Source organism: Ostrea edulis, chromosome 10 (genome assembly GCF_947568905.1).
Source record: "Ostrea edulis chromosome 10, xbOstEdul1.1, whole genome shotgun sequence".
NCBI classification, from domain to species: Eukaryota; Metazoa; Mollusca; class Bivalvia; order Ostreida; family Ostreidae; genus Ostrea; species Ostrea edulis.
The window spans coordinates 22916501-22934062 of NC_079173.1; the positions used below are offsets into that span (position 1 = coordinate 22916501).

Consider the following 17562-nt stretch of genomic DNA (forward strand, 5'->3'; position numbering starts at 1 on the left):
TTATGAAAGTTAGATTAGATATACTGCAAGTTAATAATATTTTTTTCATTGATGAAAGGTGAAGATAACATACACTGATCAATCTCATAACTCATATAAGGAATACAAAATAGACAGTTAGGCAAACACGGACCCCTGGATATACCAGAGGTGGGATCAGGTGCCTAGGTGAAGTAAGCATCCCCTGTCGACCGGTCACATCCGCCGTGAGCCCTATAGCTTGATTTGTCTGTTCATAATTGTAAATCAATTCTTGAATCTTTGGATTCTTTGTGATTGATTTTGCTGGTTAAGCTAATGGTTATTCTAACCCATAACATTACACTTTCTATGAATCAAACTTATCTCGGTTAATTCATCGGTTTTCCTTAAAAAATGATATACGGCGCGCTTTCTATTGAAGGAAAATATATATATCTATATATATATAGAGAGAGAGAGCTTTCGATGCATATAATTCTTTTAAATTCATCACAGATTAATTGAATGGGCGATAGCTCCTTCTATAATCTAGGTAGCACGCTTTAAGATAATGCGATAGCGTACTAATCCAGGATGTGGATATCATCTTTTACTGTGTTAAACATGGTGCATCAAAATTGGTACCGTATAAGTTTTACATTACGACCCCTGGGTCGAGGCCTCTGCTGGTGAACTTTTAGTCCCCGAGGGTCTCTACAGCCCAGTAGTTAAGTACTTCGTTACTAGCTTGAAACGATGTATATTTAATTACTGAGATAAAATTTAGAAATTCAGTTCAAAATTAAGGATTATCTCCCTCATGTAGAGCTCTGATCCGTAGACGAATTTGACTCCAGTCTTTGGCACCCTGTTTTTCTTTTTTAGTTCTTACAAGTTTATTGTTATCTCGAATTTCCAACATTTCGGTTGAACATCACTGAAGAGTCTGACATTACTTGTCGAAATGCGCATCCGGTGCATCAAAATTGGTACCGTAAAAGTTTTACTTTAAAGTAGTAAGGTCACGTTAGTGTTTCCTTTGTTGTCGAGAAACTAAGCAGCCTGTTTTTAATACTGACACCACACTGGTAAGTTTTACAATAACAAAATCTTTGATACTTCGATTTTGCTATAATAGATAGATTGTTTGATACTTTGAATACTATCTATATCGATAGATTTACTCTTATAATTTTATGAAGTTTTTAAGAAAAATGAAGTTGAGTTTTTATCATAACTATGTTGTCTTTAGAAATAGTTTATTCTACCACAGTTATTGTAAAGATCAAACGAATGCCGCGGTCATTATTTTACGATATACCTTCATACGTATGAACTGATAATGAGAAAATTGATACACATCTCGCTTGCACTTCCGAGTTTTGCTAATGCAACAATAAAGTCGATGACTGATAATTCAATCTTATAATCATAAAAATTAATCAATATACAATGTATGTTGTAAAACAAATTCATAAATGACTGAAGAACATTTGTCCTTCTGTATAAAGCAATCGTCTGCATTCCGAGAGCGATACACACGTAAATATTCCAATGCACAGACAAGTTTTTCTTCAACTGTATTCGAAGCAATTTATATAATCCGTTAATATCAAACTAAATACTTGATTTTTTTTTTATCAAAATAGATTTAGAATAACCCTACCATTTCACCTTTTCGTCAACTTAAAACAATGTAGATCATTATGACGTCACGGTAATCTAATTCGTAGCTGTGTAGGTAAATGATCGACTGTATATTTCTGGGCCGTAGTAACATAGAAATGTATGAAATAAAGTTTTCATTTTCCTGTATGTTGCAGGATAACCTCCCGAGGTCGAGAAATGTTATTTGAAATATAAACGCTCTCATCATTTCTTAAATGTTAGAAAATTAACAAAAGTTGGGTGAGAGAACAGATTCGAGGAATGATATACAATTTTGGAATGATAAGCTTAAATCAATCTTCTTCATGAGGAGCGAAATAGTTTTCCACAAGATAGAAATTCAGGAGAAGACCGTAATTAACAGTTAAACCTATCTAATCTGACACTCGTGTAATCCGTGTCAATGTAGTTAATGAATTAATCTTACTTAAGGACTATTTTTCACGATTCTCTGTGAGGCATTCACTTGAAATCTGAGGTCTCACAATATGGTCTAGGCGTTGAAACGATAACAATTCTCACTATCACCGCCATGAGTTCAGGCATAGGTCAAACGTTTTTGGCACTTCATCTACCATTGATGAAGTTCCAGTAAGAATGAAATATTTTCGAATGGGACGCAAAATTACAACCAACTAAAAGTACATACAGTGATTGATAATATATCGTTTAACGTCCCGTTTGAAAATGTTACACTCAGATGGATACATCACCATTACCGGTGAAGGGCTGCAAAATTTAGACCTATGGTTGGCGCTTACTACCTTTGAGCAGGGAAGGATCTTCATCGTGCCACACCTACTGTAACAAGACATCAGTTTTTGCGGTATCATGCGATGGACGGTACATAAAGTCTGTAAAGTAGAATTAATGATGTTGTAAAACGCATAGACGGATATTTAGTGATCAAGTATCATTTTGAATTTTTGATTCCAGAACGAATCTCGATAGTTCACAACTCTGAAAATCTGCTGAATTAGATATTGTCCAAAGAATTTCCTAAGCAAATTCGTCTATATCCGAATCCCCCAGTTTCGAACCGTTCAAGCGTCCTTATTTCATCCTATCACGTTTGTTAACCTATTCTACATTAGCTTTTCACATGAGAAGTGTACTAACATGGGGAATTATTGTGATAGATACAAAATTACAAGCATGGGCTGTAATTGTTATATCAATAGAATAAATTGGAAATAAACGTCCGCAGTCATTGGATAAATCCTTCCTACATTCGTTGTACTGCACGGGGCTTCTGTCGTTGGTGTAAATTGTGAGCGTCTGTTGTGTAAAGCAAGAAAACTTCGACGTCAAACTGAAGCATCAAAACGATCGCTTAAGTTTTAAGCATTCTAAATTATTTCCAAGGAAGCACACAGGAAATGTAATACAAAAATTTTCGTTATTTCAAAATGAAAACAAAAGAAACTTTAAATATTCAGTTTATTTAAAAAGAAATATAAGTGAAATCTGCCTAATCCGACACCTGTGCAATCCGTTTTACTGCGCATTCTGACCTTATTCTCAATTACATGTTTTCATTATTTATACCTTGTTTATTCCTACACACTGTATCCAAACAAAAATATCTGTCTCCCAGTATATGTCGGATTAGCCAGATTTCACTGTACTTAATGCATCCCAGTGTATGTCAGATTAGACAGACTTCACTGTACTTAATGTCTCCTAGTGAATGTCGGATTAGACGGGTTTCACTGTACTTAATGTGTCCTAGTGAATGTCGGATTAGACAGGTTTCACTGTACTTAATGTCTCCCAGTGTATGTCGGATTAGACAGGTTTCTCTGTACCTAATGTATCCCAGTGAATATCGGATTAGACAGGTTTAACTGTACTTAATGTGTCCTACTGAATGTCGGATTAGACAGCTTTCTCTGTACCTAATGTCTTCCAGTGAATTTCGGATTAGACAGGTTTCACTGTACCTAATGTCTTCCAGTGAATGTCGGATTAGACAGGTTTCTCTGTATATTAAAAAATTCGTAAATTGATAATGACTTAATTCATTATGAATTAAACGGAAACATGACAAGAATTAAAACTTATATTAAAATAATCAAAAATTCTATTAATACATTTTATCAATATGACATCATTCTACTGAAACAATAACAAAAATAAGCATTCCCCATGCGCACTTTACTAACACAATCACAAGTAAATCGGCCGTTGATAATCGCTTTCTTGAGATTTTTTCTTCCAATTGATTGGGTTATTTGCGAGCCAGGCATAATAACGTTTACCGTCAAATCTGTTATTATGTAGACTGAGACAAATTCCTGTAAATATATAACCCGATCAACCTCAAAATATTCAGCAGAAAACATAATTTTGAATGCCGGTAAGCAAAATGATTATGTACAGCTGACATGAAAATTCGTACATCTTGCATTTTTCATGTAATTTTGACGATAGAATTACTTTCGTTTATTTAGAAACACAGACAGATACATTAATTGTAGAGAACATTTTACATGGTTTGCATCAAATTCGATTGAAGGTTGCTTTTTTTACTCTCATATTTATTTTCTATGTTTTATCATAATGCCGATTTTGACATCGCTTTAAACAGGCCGAAACTTTCGTGGATTTCGCTCGGTAGCATATACATATAACGGAGACCGTTTTGTAAACTTTGATTTCTGAAAGTTAGTATTTTTTCATTCATCGATAAAACTTTGAAAATTTTCGTTGGACTTCGAGTAATTTGGATAAATGCTGAAATCGTTTTTACCTCACCTGATCTGAAAGCTCAAGTAAGCTTTTCTGATCGCCTATTGTCCGTCGTCTGTCTGTAAACTTTTTACATTTTCGACTTCTTCTCCAGAACCACTAGGCCAATTTCAACCAAACTTGACCAAAAGCATCTTTAGGTGAGGGGCTTTGAAGTTTGTTCAAATGAAGGGCCATGTCCCTTTCAAAGGGGAGATAATCACAAAAATAGGGTGGAGTCATTAAAAAATCTTCTAAAGAACCACTGGGCGAGAAAAGCTGAAGTTTACATGAAAGCTTCCAGACATAGTGCAAATTCAAGTTTGTTAAAATCATGGCCCCCAGGGGTAGGATGGGACCACAAGGCGGGATTAACGTTTTGCTACAAATATATAGGGAGAATCTTTAAAAATCTTCTTTTCAAAAACTACTGGGCCAGAAAAGCTGATATTTACATCAAAGCTATTTGACATAGTGCAGATTCAAGTTTGTTGAAAGCATGGCCCCCGGCGGTAGGATGGGGCCACAAAAGGAGTATCAAAGCTTTGCATACAAATATCTAGGGAACATCTTTAAAAATCTTCTTCTCAAAATCTACGGGGCCAAGAAAGTGGAAATTTACTTGAATGCTTCCTAACATAGTGCAAATTCAAGTTTGTTAAAATCATGGCCCCCGGGGATAGAATGGGACCACAATAGGGGATCAAAGTTTTACATACAGATATATAGGGAAAATCTTCTAAAAAACAACTGGGCCAGGAAAGTTGAAATTTACATGAAAGCTTCCTGGTATAGTGCAGATTCAAGTTTATGAAAATCATGCCCCCCCCCCACCCCCGGTAAGAGGAGGCGACAATAGAGGATCAAAGTTTTACATACAAATATATAGGGAAAATCATTAAAAATCTTCTGAAAAATGACAGGTCCAGAAAAGGTTACATTCACATGAAAGCTTCCTGACATAGTCCAGATTCAATTTTGAAAAAAAATCATGGTCCCCGGGAGTAGGTTGGGGCCACAATAGGGATCAAAGCTTTACATGCAAATATGTGGGGGGGAAATTAAATGTGAGCCAAGGTGACTCAGGTGAGCGATGTGGTCCATGGGCCTCTTGTTTTCTTGGTTACTGGTTGGGCACTACTTTCTGTATTTATAAAAACGCATTGTTCTCATGACCGTAGCAGTGAGGGTTCCTAATCGTACCGACTCCAGCTGTGACACTTAGAATTAATTACATGTAATTAAAACTAATTTCTCGTACTGGCGGGTTGATACGACAATCTGTTTAGGTCTGGATTTCTCAGGGGGAAAAGTTCAATCGAAACTTGGACTTTAGTCTTGGATTTTACTCAAATTTTGACTGCTGAAATAAAAGAAAAGTCAAACTTAAGTTTGAGTTTTGTGTGAGAAATCCAAGCCAGTCCTGGATCAATAATGACATCGACTGATTACAGCCAAATACTACCATTTAACCCCAGTGTCCTCGGATTATTTCCGAGTCGCTTCTACTAATGAAACCAAGCGCTGTAGATTGCTGACGCTCGTAGAAGCATATTTCTCTCTATTACACATTCTAAAATATATTGCATTTTTTCGAGATTTCTCCCTATGGAATTTTCTTCTCATAAATCCTGCGTTGCTGCATAGCAGGTTCATACAACACCGACCATATTTTAATTAAGTCAAATATGTCCAAAATACTAGATATTCCTCTTCTCCACAACTTATCACGAGAGATTATGAGAAAGTATACCTCCCTAGGAAATCCTGCAATCACTGATCGAAGAGTCCTATATGAATACTGAGTAATCACGTGCACGGCTCCAGATATCATAAAATACACGTGCATCCCTCCTACAACATACTGTAATAAAAATAAAATTAAGCATAGGAATTCTATTAGCAATAATTGCCACATCCACATTTTCAGTGTGTTTGTTGGGGAGGGTGTTCTGTGTGTGTGTGTGTGTGTGTGTGCGTGCGTGTACATTATCCAAAATATAATACCAATATAGATAAAATTATCATGGCAAAGTGGAGTCATTTCCACATCCTAAAAATCTTTGGAACAATTTCGCAATACAGATACACATCTAGGGTTTGTATGGAATGTAACAATCAACATTCTCTTGGACTGTCATAGAAAAAATATATACATCAATTTTATGTTTCGAAGTATTTTCTCGCATGTTCAATAATTCCTAATAATTATTCATGATCGCTGCCGTTGTGATCGCTCATATTGGACAGTATCAGTATTAATTCTGTGATTATCATTGTCCACTCTTCATATTAAAATCACCGTATATGTATGTCGCGTTCTATTGATTTTGAATACGGATTACTCTGTTTACCTGATCAATATATATGGCTCATGGCGGGTGTGACCGGTCGACAGGGGATGTTTACTCCTTCTTGACACCTGATCACACCTCTGGTATATCCAGGGGTCCGTGTTTGCCTAACTCTCTATTTTGTATTGCTTATAGGAGTTATGAGATCGATCACTGTTCCTTATCTTTACCTTTCTATTAAGTATTTGTGTTGCTATCCAATATCGAATTAAATGATGTTTAAAAAATACCTTGATAATACACTGTGATATTTCAGGGGAAGACATTATATTAAATTAATCAACATAATTGGACAAACACAATTTTTCATTATATTAGAAACCACGGCACGATAATACTGTATTTTTCAATACTTCTGTGGTGGTCAATAAACTGACCTCTACCTTGTTTAATGATACACCGAAATAAACACGATACCTGTGCGATTATGATAATAATTACACAACTTTATATTGCGATTGAGATCAATAATGATAAAAAATATTGGAAGCAGACCCCTCTAGCGCCAACAAGTGATAGTCAGTAAAATAGCTAGTACAGGTATTGTTAATGTTTATTGTTGATTATGTATGTCCGACGTTGAGAATAAAGATAATTTATTTATATGAAGAAAAAAAAATTACGTACCTCTGTCGAAGTACTTTATATTGATGGCGAAATATTACTTCTTCTACACCCATGCATATATACAGCTTTCATGTGCATCAGCCTTTTTGAATATGGCCTGAATGTTTCGAGGCAAAATTAATGAATTGATACATACCAGAAGTGTCAAATTTGAAAAAGGAACAACAACCCAAAGAACACCCATCCCCAAACAAAAACGGAAAATTAAAACAAAAGAAATTATAAAAAAGCATTTATTTATTAAATTATCAAAAATGTCCAAAAACTAAATCTAAAAAAGTCCAACAAGATGTGTTTGTGAAACAATGATTCACGCGCACGTCAGCAAAAGTAATTCTGTTACCGAAAGAAAGGTCTTGTCACAAGGAATACGCATGAAATCCCCATTACCATCTAATCAAAAGTTACCATGGTCAAGATTAAAGTTTAAGCGGACAAACAGACGGAAAGACCAAAAACTATAAACTACATGTCCCCTTAGCTCCGATTACGGGGACAGAAAAAGAAACTACAATATTATATATATATATATCCAAATTGTGTTTTTAAAAAATCACAGTGTCCGGTATAAAATATTAAAATTTTAACTTTGTGTACTGTTTATTCTATTTCTTGTAATATATATACAATATATATACATGTATATATATATATATATATATATATATATATATACATGTACATATACATGTATATATATATATATATATATATATATATATATATATATTACAATGAAACTTCTATAAACCGGCCAGCTCTCGGGTCGAAAAAAAAATAAATACCGAGAATTTAACATTTAGAGACATTTTATCTTAATCCTACTGTTCACTTTGATCTGGTGATCTATGATCAATTATCGGTGGAGATCAAGTTAGTCCGCGTGAACCTGCAGGTAATTGTAAATTACAAGAAATATTCTTGCTGAAATCATCTAATCTTAAACTGAAAATTTATAACAGGATACATAAAGAAAACACAGAGCTCTGTTATCGGATTTCCTCTTACCTATAAAAACTCTGTTTATATCCATCGCTTATGTCATTAACAAATTTGTTATCTTTATACATGTAGACGTAATTATTTCATTTTTATCTAAATCCAAATACCAATGATTTATCTTCAAGGAATTCACTGTTCAGTTGACAGTAAAAACACTTCATACTTGAAAAAAAAAATGAAATAAAGGCATAATCTTGGAAAGTAATGCGCTAGTATTTTATGTAAATATGGGATTGGGATCAAACGGTAAACTGTAATTCAAAATAATTCCTAAAAGAATGAAAACAAACACAATATATATTTATTAGGTTAAACTAAAGTAAGAACACCTACGAACAGCAGTTAAATTGCATTAGATTATGAAATTTCACCAGCGTACTCTAACGTACTCTGTTCAGTAGGACAGACTCTCATTACCGACAAACAAACGTAACAGTACAAAATTTAGTGAAATAATTGTTAGTATATCAAATAGAAAGTTAGAAATTAAATAAGAAGTAGTGATCTCCGAGATATTCAAATTCAGTACACGAAATCAAAAGGAAATCAAAAGTACGAAGACGTGTATCGTTGAGTAGAGGCTTTTTGCCGGAAGCATAGTTTGTAAACTACGGTAAGAACCTGTGTAAAAGAAGCAGGTTTATGGCAAATTTTGACTTCCAAAAAGCAGTTAATGTAGCAAATACGATGAAAACAGCTTCGCATTTATGAATCCGGGAATAGAAGTGCACAAAGTGGGAAAAAATGGTTAGGAAAACTGAGAACCGGAAACAAATTCAACAGAGGTGTGCAGAGGAAAGTTATAGATGCGGAAAGAACCATAATCCGAGTGAATGCAAATTCAAACAGTAAGTGTTTCAAGTCTCAGAACAATGGTCATATATCGAAAAAGTGTCAAATGAAGAAAACAATTTAAAAAAAACAACAACCCAACGTTCTGTTTGTAAATAAGCAGAAAGTGCTACCTCAAATTCAGCAGACAGCATGTGTTGGTTGGTTTTATATCGTTTTATGTCTCGCTCGGAAATTTTTCATTCATATGGAGATGTCGCCAGAGCCGGTGAAGGGCTGCAAAATTTAGGTCTATGCTCTGCGCTAATGACCATTGAGCAGGGAAGGGATCTTTATCATGCCACACCTGCTGTGACAGTTCATCGGGTTATTCGTGAAGAGCAGTATCCGTACCCAACACAGATGACATATTTGCTAGGCTTACCATGTGGAAATAGTTCTGCCGGCGTAATCTTCCAATCAGAAATAAATCAAGTTCTGTTTGGATTGGATATTATGATGACATTCTTACTACGGCAGCTGAAGACGAGATCTACTTGAAGATTATTCGAGATGTGTTTCAGCATCTGTGAAAACATAACATTGAGAATGTGGGATTTCTGTTAGATCATAATGGAGTGCATCCCACGGAGGCGGAAATCAGAGGCATAAAGTCAATCGTAACTACTCGGCTATTTCTGTAACCGCAAATGAACCGGTTACGGAAAAGGACGAGGCGTGATCCGATTGGTATAAAGGGCGTTCCTGTGGAGTAAAAGATTTAAAAGCCTTCCTCGCATCGCTGAATTACTGCGAGGCCTTTCTTCCAAACTCCAGTACCAAGTTACAGCCACTCCATCACTTTTTGACGCAAAATGTGTTTGTGAAACACTGATGCCCCCGGATTACAACTAAGTGAAGTGGAACTACTAGTATAAGACATTGTAGTTTATTGGAAAATTTCCAAGAACTATGTCAAGGTCACAAGTCAACAAATCTGGTATCGTTTAAAACGTCTTTTCACAAAAAATGCACATGCTAAACATAAAAGCAGTACCTTTTACGATTTGAAATTTATTACTTGTATTCGAATTTTTTAAAAGTAGGTCAAAGGTCAGTGTTAAGGTCAACAGGTCAAATGGAAACGTCTACCCACAAGGAATACATATACACAATGTTGTGTGAAAGCTTTACTTCTGATGTGAACAAGGTTAACGTTTTGCCACAGACTGACAGGCCAAAAAATATATATACTCCCAAAGCTTTGATTCCGGGGACATAAAATTTGAATCTTGGAATTGGTCTACAGATTGTGAAAAGATTGTTCAATCTCAATAAAAAGTTAATCACCGAGAGTAAACTTTTAGTGTTCCATGATCGCAAGAGACCACTTTGTTTGTCAGGAGACTATTTCTCCTTTGACATTAGTGTCGTTATATAGCATGCAATGATCCCATTGGGATCCGGGTTAGAATAGGTCCGGAGTACCCCTTGCTTGTCGTAAGAGGCGGCTAAATGGGGAGGTCCTTCGGATGATACTACAAAAACCGAGGCCTTGTGTCACAGCAGTTGTGGCACGATAAAGATCCCTCCCTGCTCAAAGGCCGTAAGTCCCGAGCAAAGGCCTAAATTTTGCAGCCCTTCACCGACAATGCTGACGTCTCCATTTCAGTGAAAAATTCTCGAGAGGGACGTTAAACAATATAAAATCAAATCAATCGCATGCAATGATCGGTGGCGAGAGCTGTGATATAGTGTTCGTAAGTTTCAGCTTTGCTCTTCCCATGGCCGCGTTAAACCTAAGGCGTTAACACAGGTAGTGATTGCTCCTTATCCAAACGCTCGGCATTTAGAAGTGAGAATCACAGGTCTTTCGGATATGACCTTAAAAACAGAAGTCCAGTGTCGCGACAGGCGTTGGCACGTTAAATAACCCTCACTGCTACGGCCCGGAGCGCTAAGTCTAGGTCAAAATGTGTGGTACCTCACCTACAGCTGGTGACGTCTCAATACGAGTGGAAAATTCTCAACGAGACATAAAAAAAAATCAATCAATCGCATGTAATGAAGGACGGCTCTGAGAGACCCATAGCCTTTGCATCCAGGATAATAAACTGAGGGACGATGTGCTCAAGTGTAAAATGAGACATTGTCTTCAAATACTTATGTTTACACAAACCTTTGTTGTCCAACCAAAGATTGATTGATTGTATTTTGTTTAACGTCTCACTTGAGAATTTTTCACTCATATGGAGACGTCACCTAGACCGGTGAAGGGCTTCAAATTTAGGCCTTTGCTCGGTGCTTACAGCCTTTGAGCAGTGAGGGTTCTGTAGCGTGCCACACCTACTGCGACACGGGACATCCGTTTTTAACTGATGCTGAGCGTTTGGGGATGAAACTGTCACTACCTGTTTTAACGACTTAGGTCTGTCGCGGACGGGATTCGAACTCCGGCCTTCCGCATGCGGGGCGAACGCTCTAACCTCTAGACCACCAGGAGTCTCTCCATTAGCAGCGGCAATGATCGTGGCAGCTTATCAGTATGACATTCTATATATATGATCTAAACAGCATGGAAATTGTAATTCCCTTTTGTGATTGCCATTGCAAGATAATTCTGTAGAGGAGGAATACCAGAAGGAGTATTCTCCCTTGGATCTTAGCTTACAAGTCGCCATCTAATAAATACCAACAGCTACGCGAATGTTTCATTTCACATTGAATAGCTGGCCCGCGCATATACAGATTTACAGCCTTTCTTTGACAGAAGGAATGAGCGAAGTCTGGAAAAGGGAATGATTTTGTGGGGAATGTGAGTGGTGTCAAGCTGGTTTGCTGCTTGAGTTGCACATGGAACATTTAGAAATATCTCGCACAAAAATCGTAAGCCTGTAGATATCTTTGGTGACCTTATTTAGAGAGAAATATAGATGGGATGTTTATTAGGTGTTCAACTTCCGTATCTGCGAAGGTCCCTGCATCCGTGAAAATTGACTTATAGACCTGGTCTACTTTCTGTTGAGGTATCGCATCACATCGCACATCACTGCTGGTATATACCATGTCGATAATAGGAGGAAAGAAAACGAACTTCCTGAGACAGAACATTTCACTTCTAAATGAAGAAATTCCATCCCAAAGGGAAGGAAAAGAGGAGATTGATTTATCAAATTACTTGATTTGAATTCGGAAAATATGCTGCAGAATTTGACAATTCAAAAGCCGTGGCCAAATTCTCGCCAATGTTTGAAGAAGAAGAAAAAAGCTGAATGAAAGCTCAGTCTGAAATTTTACAGACAATGCCCGGAAAATCTAGCTTCAAGGAAAAGAAAACTTTTCAAAAATGTCAACGACGACGAAATAGATTTTACAGGAGCTCAATTCGGAAAAGAGAGGGAGAAAAGTATTACTTACATGTAGCATTGAAACTAACGATAATGTTCAACAGATGATAATCAGACAGAGAACCGCTGGCGCTGTAATAAATTCGGCCATCGTTCAGGCGAACACAAGGAGATCGTTCTTTCCAAAGACGGAAGTCTTTTATTTGAAAATGGAGGCCATATTCAATTATCGAAATCTCAGACACATACAGTAATGACCAGAATGGGTATGGTGAAAAGGAATGGCGAAAAAAAGCTTCACGGTGCATTTTGAAAACGTAGTCAAAATTCCACCTTAGCTGGTAATCAACTGGGACCAGACAGACAGTCACATTGCACCGGTATCCTCCTGGACAATAGCTAGCGAGGGGGCCAAACGTACCGACATAACAGGCATCGACAACAAATGCCAACTAACACGTAATTGATCTAACAAATAAATATATCGATTCCTTATCAAAATAATTTATGCTAGAATAATTACGGGTATGGTGTTCGTGTTTCAAATCAATGTAAAATTAAATTGTAGGTAAACAAGTTCATCAGCATTTCACTACAATTTTAGCCACTTTTGCTGTATCTCTCTCTGGTGATTTTTTTTTTTTTTTTTTGCCAATTCAGCGGATATACGACGGGAAAACTAACTAATGTCACCCTAAATTTGCATTTCCAGCTGATTTCATCCACTGGGCCAATGAATCAACGATGAATGATACCATCAACAAACGCAGCGTCCCTTATATACATGTACACAACGTGTGTGATGAGTAGGATTTCCCTAACTTTGGTTATATGTAACTGTTTTCGTGATCAAATAACTGACTACAGTAGATGACCATTCTACCAAACTGTACCATTAAACTGCAGTCTATGGATCCTATCGTAAATATTAGTACGTGCGCGAAAGATTTTTTGAATCGCGAGTTTCAGGAGTAGTATGTTCTCCATGTAGCCGAAGGGTTGTGTGAAGACTCCACCGCGTGTGTGATTGCTGATCTGTCGTTGTGTCGTATGTAGCCACTGGGAGTTAAAGGCCTGATGACGTCATATGACTATTTGAAAAACAAACCAGATATTATGGTAAATGGGTTTATCTGATACATGCGGTAAATAACCGAGTGACAGTAGGGTGATGATGCAATCCGAGTTTGGAATGTTGATATTACATTTTACATGTAATCTTGAATAATTGACCGCCTTCTTTCTTCTACATTTGCATGTATTTTTTTTTTTTTTTTTGTCAGAACATTGAATCGGTGATATTAAATCACCAGATTTAGAGAAAAATCGCTAATATTGATGGTCTAAAAAAAATCCCAGTATACCGCTGAGCTACCACGTCGGAGAAAAACCTTCGGTTTTTTCATGTATCATAGACACCATATCTTATAAATGTAGAATCGTCTGCCACGATGTTGGAGCACCAACACCAGACGTACAATGAGCCTCTGTAAAAGAAACCTGGGCGTGATAGAGCAAGCTGGTGAATCCAGGAGAGGAATCGGAGAAGGAACTTCCTGTTGAAGTGGATAAGCCACCAGAACGCATGGAATCAGGAAGCATGGAGACTGGGGTGCTTAATTAAATTGGTGTGGTACCAGAACGCCGTTACCCAATTTTAGACCACATGTCGAGGTAGCTCAGTGGTAGTGCGTTCGCTTCGTAACCTAGAGGTCGTGAGTTCAAGCCCCGCTCGTGTCATGACCGGGTCAAACCTAAGACATTAACATAGGTAGTGGTTGCTCATTCTCCAAACGCTCGCATTTCGATGTGAGAATCGTGGGTCTTTCGGGCGTGACCTTCAAAACGGAGGCATGTTAAAGAACCCTCACTGTTACAGCCCTGAGCGCTAAGCATAGGTCTTCAGCTGCTGACATCTCAATATGAGTGGAAATTATCGACGGGTCGTAAAACACACACACACACACACACACACACACAAATAAATCCTCGTTTGTCACTATCTTTATCTTTTTTTACTACTTATGACAAAAATGGAATTTGAATCTGTTATATATGATTTTTATTTTATGGGACCTGGTTATTTTTGTACATAAACTGTTGACGTATGATTATTCACGGAGAATATTACACAGGTGACTTGCCTTGGGACCGATAGGGGGGCATATATTGTTATCCAATATTTATAGAATGCTTGTTAAACTTTAGATAATTGCTATATATATATATATATATATATATGATATATATATATGATATTCAATGCCACCTGGCGACTCTATGTGTTCTATCAAAACTTTAAAAAGTGATATATATATATATATATATATATATATATATATATATATATATATATATATATATATATATATATATATATATATTCAGAACCTCTGGCCCATTAATCTCAAAATTTAGATAGAGGCATCCAGGTTCTGCTGTTTGTTCAGGAATAAAGAAAATTATTTTTAAATGACATCACTTTTTAAAGTTTTGATAGAACACATAGAGTCGCCAGGTGGCATTGAATATCATATTCAAACTTTGTTAACCTACTCCTAAAGATGTTGCACATGAAATGTGGTGACCAGGACCCAGCTGTACGAAGGTTAGTTAACTTTAACTGAATGTGAACTTGTCATTAACCTGGACATTCCTATAGTGTTAACTGTCAGTAAAACTGCCCCCCGGACCCAGCTGCACGAAGGTTAGTTAACTTTAACTGAATGTTAACTTGCCATTAAACTGGACATTCCTATAGTGTTAACTTGAAGTTAACTGTCAGTAAAACTGCCCCCGGACCCAGTTGCATGAAGGTTAGTTAACTTTAACTGAATGTTAACTTGCCATTAAACTGGACATTCCTATAGTGTTAACTTGAAGTTAACTGTCAGTAAAACTGCCCCCGGACCCAGTTGCATGAAGGTTAGTTAACTTTAACTGAATGTTAACTTGCCATTAAACTGAACATTCCTATAGTGTTAACTTGAAGTTAACTGTCAGTAAAACTGCCCCCCGGACCCAGTTGCATGAAGGTTAGTTAACTTTAACTAACAGTTAACTTGTCATTAACTCTTACATTTATTATATTTTTTTTTTTTATAGAATTCAACAACAGCAAATGCGCACGGATATCAATAAGTCGACCTAACAACCGAATATAAAAATAACAGAGAGATGGTACATGTAATATTGTGCAGCAGGGCCCCTACTGGGCAGTCTGCACTATACATGTACACCATCGTACATGCAATGTGTCAATCTTTTTGTTGATTTGATAAGTTGCCTCAATGACTCAGGCGACCTAACAGCTAAGTATAAAAACAACAGAGAGGCGTTAATGTGTCAGTCTTGAGTTAATTTAGTGCGCTGAAGTTGCAAATTGCTGCTTAAAAATGTTGCTGTTGTTTAAAACAATTCATGATTGCAAGGTACATTTTCCTTACAATAAAAATTCCATTTCCCCGTTCTTTTAATTCCACACCAGCTGTTGTAGTTTGGTAAATCAAAGTTTATCAGAAATTTCTGTTTTCCCCCATTTATTTTAATTGTTTAAAATAAATGAACCCTAAGAAGATAAAATTCAATACCTCAAAACGGGTAACCGTGTGAAACCCTTTTTGCCACCTCTGAGAGTTAAAAAGAGAAAAATAATCGAAATTGTCTAGCGACTACTTATCCATACGCTATTTAAATGGTTTTCATTGAAATTCACACTCGAGCGTTTACTTTTCCTTTTCTACGGTTCAAACAATTGTGTTTAAACTCGAACAACAGTGAATCCAAAAATATCTACATTTATTGAATTCGATGATGACAGAGCAAATTAGAATAGGACAGAAGAGGTATTTTGTCCTCTCGAGCTCAGTATTTAATGAAAATGTCTACAGCCTTTACTCTGGGTATGTACAAATTCAATAGAAGGTCAATACTTAATAGTTTGATAAAGTTACATTGCTTGTTATAGATCTCTGGTGCTTTTTATTTGATCTGGATTCTCCGGAGAGGTAGCACATAAATCTAAAGGCAGGAGAAGAGGATTTGACTAAACGGGATATCAGCAGACTTGTGGCGATATAGATTCCTTTTGTATCGTGTGAGAAAAGTAAATATGTCAAGCACTGCATCAGCCATGAAGTATTGGACAGCGAGTGCTTGAAAGAAATTCTTGAATGTTGTTACTGATTTCCCCCTCTTTTTCTCATAGGAGAAGCGTGTTGGTGATACTCAACATCTGTTGTTAACCTTCCAGAAAACTTGCTATAAAACGATAAATAAATCCACGGATTCTGGGACCAATCTTGATTTGTCTGTCTTCTAATTAATGATAGATAGGCTTGTTGTCTAAGACTCAATCACTCACTACGCTGATCGACTCCACACCGACACCGAGTGTTCTGTGCTGATTCAGTACTCCGGGGAGAGTTATCCCGTCACCAAGTAAGTAAGGAATACTACCTCGTACGTTTTTGTGTGGGGGTGGGGTCTTTTAAGGGGAGGGGATGTGCGGGGTTTTTTTTGGGAGGGGGTCGTTTTGGGGAGGGTAGGCACGTTTTTTTGGGGGGGGGGAGTGGCGGGGTGTCTTTTCGGGGAAGGGTAGGTGCGGTTTTTGAAGGGAGGATAGGTGCGGGTTTTTTTGGTGTGTGTATGTGTGGGTGCGGGGTGTTTTTTTTGGGGGGGGGGGTAGAGTATTTTCATTGATTCATCAATGCGTACCAATTTGCTATATGACATTTTTCACATGCAACAATTATTGTATTTATCTGGAGGCAAAGTTATGTACTGCAGATAAATATTCCCGCTTGTATACTCTGTGTGTATGTCAGTTCTGTTCACCGTGGTTATTTTGTAGATAAAACAATCGGCATGGAATTTAAAAAAAAAATATTCAGTAGACAATGTTTAGATTTGCGATTTCTTCGAATTCCCCGCTTGTCTGTTGTCTGTCAGCTAGGAAATACCACTTTACTACGGATACACAGCTGATTAATTATAGAAATATCTAACTTAAAGGACCTCCGGGGTTCTGTAACTTGGGCACTGTTCTTGGTCGCTTGCGCCAAGGGCAAAAAGTCAATTTAGCATCGCACATGAAAGACCAT

At 36.9% G+C, this 17562-nt stretch overlaps 1 protein-coding gene across 6 annotated transcripts in view; it reads left to right on the forward strand.

Moving 5' to 3' along the window:
- Positions 1-16266: 16266 nt before the first annotated feature.
- LOC125665556 (parathyroid hormone/parathyroid hormone-related peptide receptor-like) overlaps positions 16267-17562 on the forward strand; it is a 54506-nt gene continuing 53210 nt past the window's right edge. For 2 of the 6 annotated variants that reach the window (XM_056152305.1, XM_048898259.2), the window contains exon 1: positions 16429-16900. The gene's annotated coding sequence lies outside the window, so the exon portion shown is untranslated. Of the gene's footprint in view, positions 16363-16412; positions 16901-17562 lie in introns of those variants that run through there. The other 4 variants (XM_048898257.2, XM_048898255.2, XM_048898254.2 and 1 more) reach the window with 4 other exon arrangements.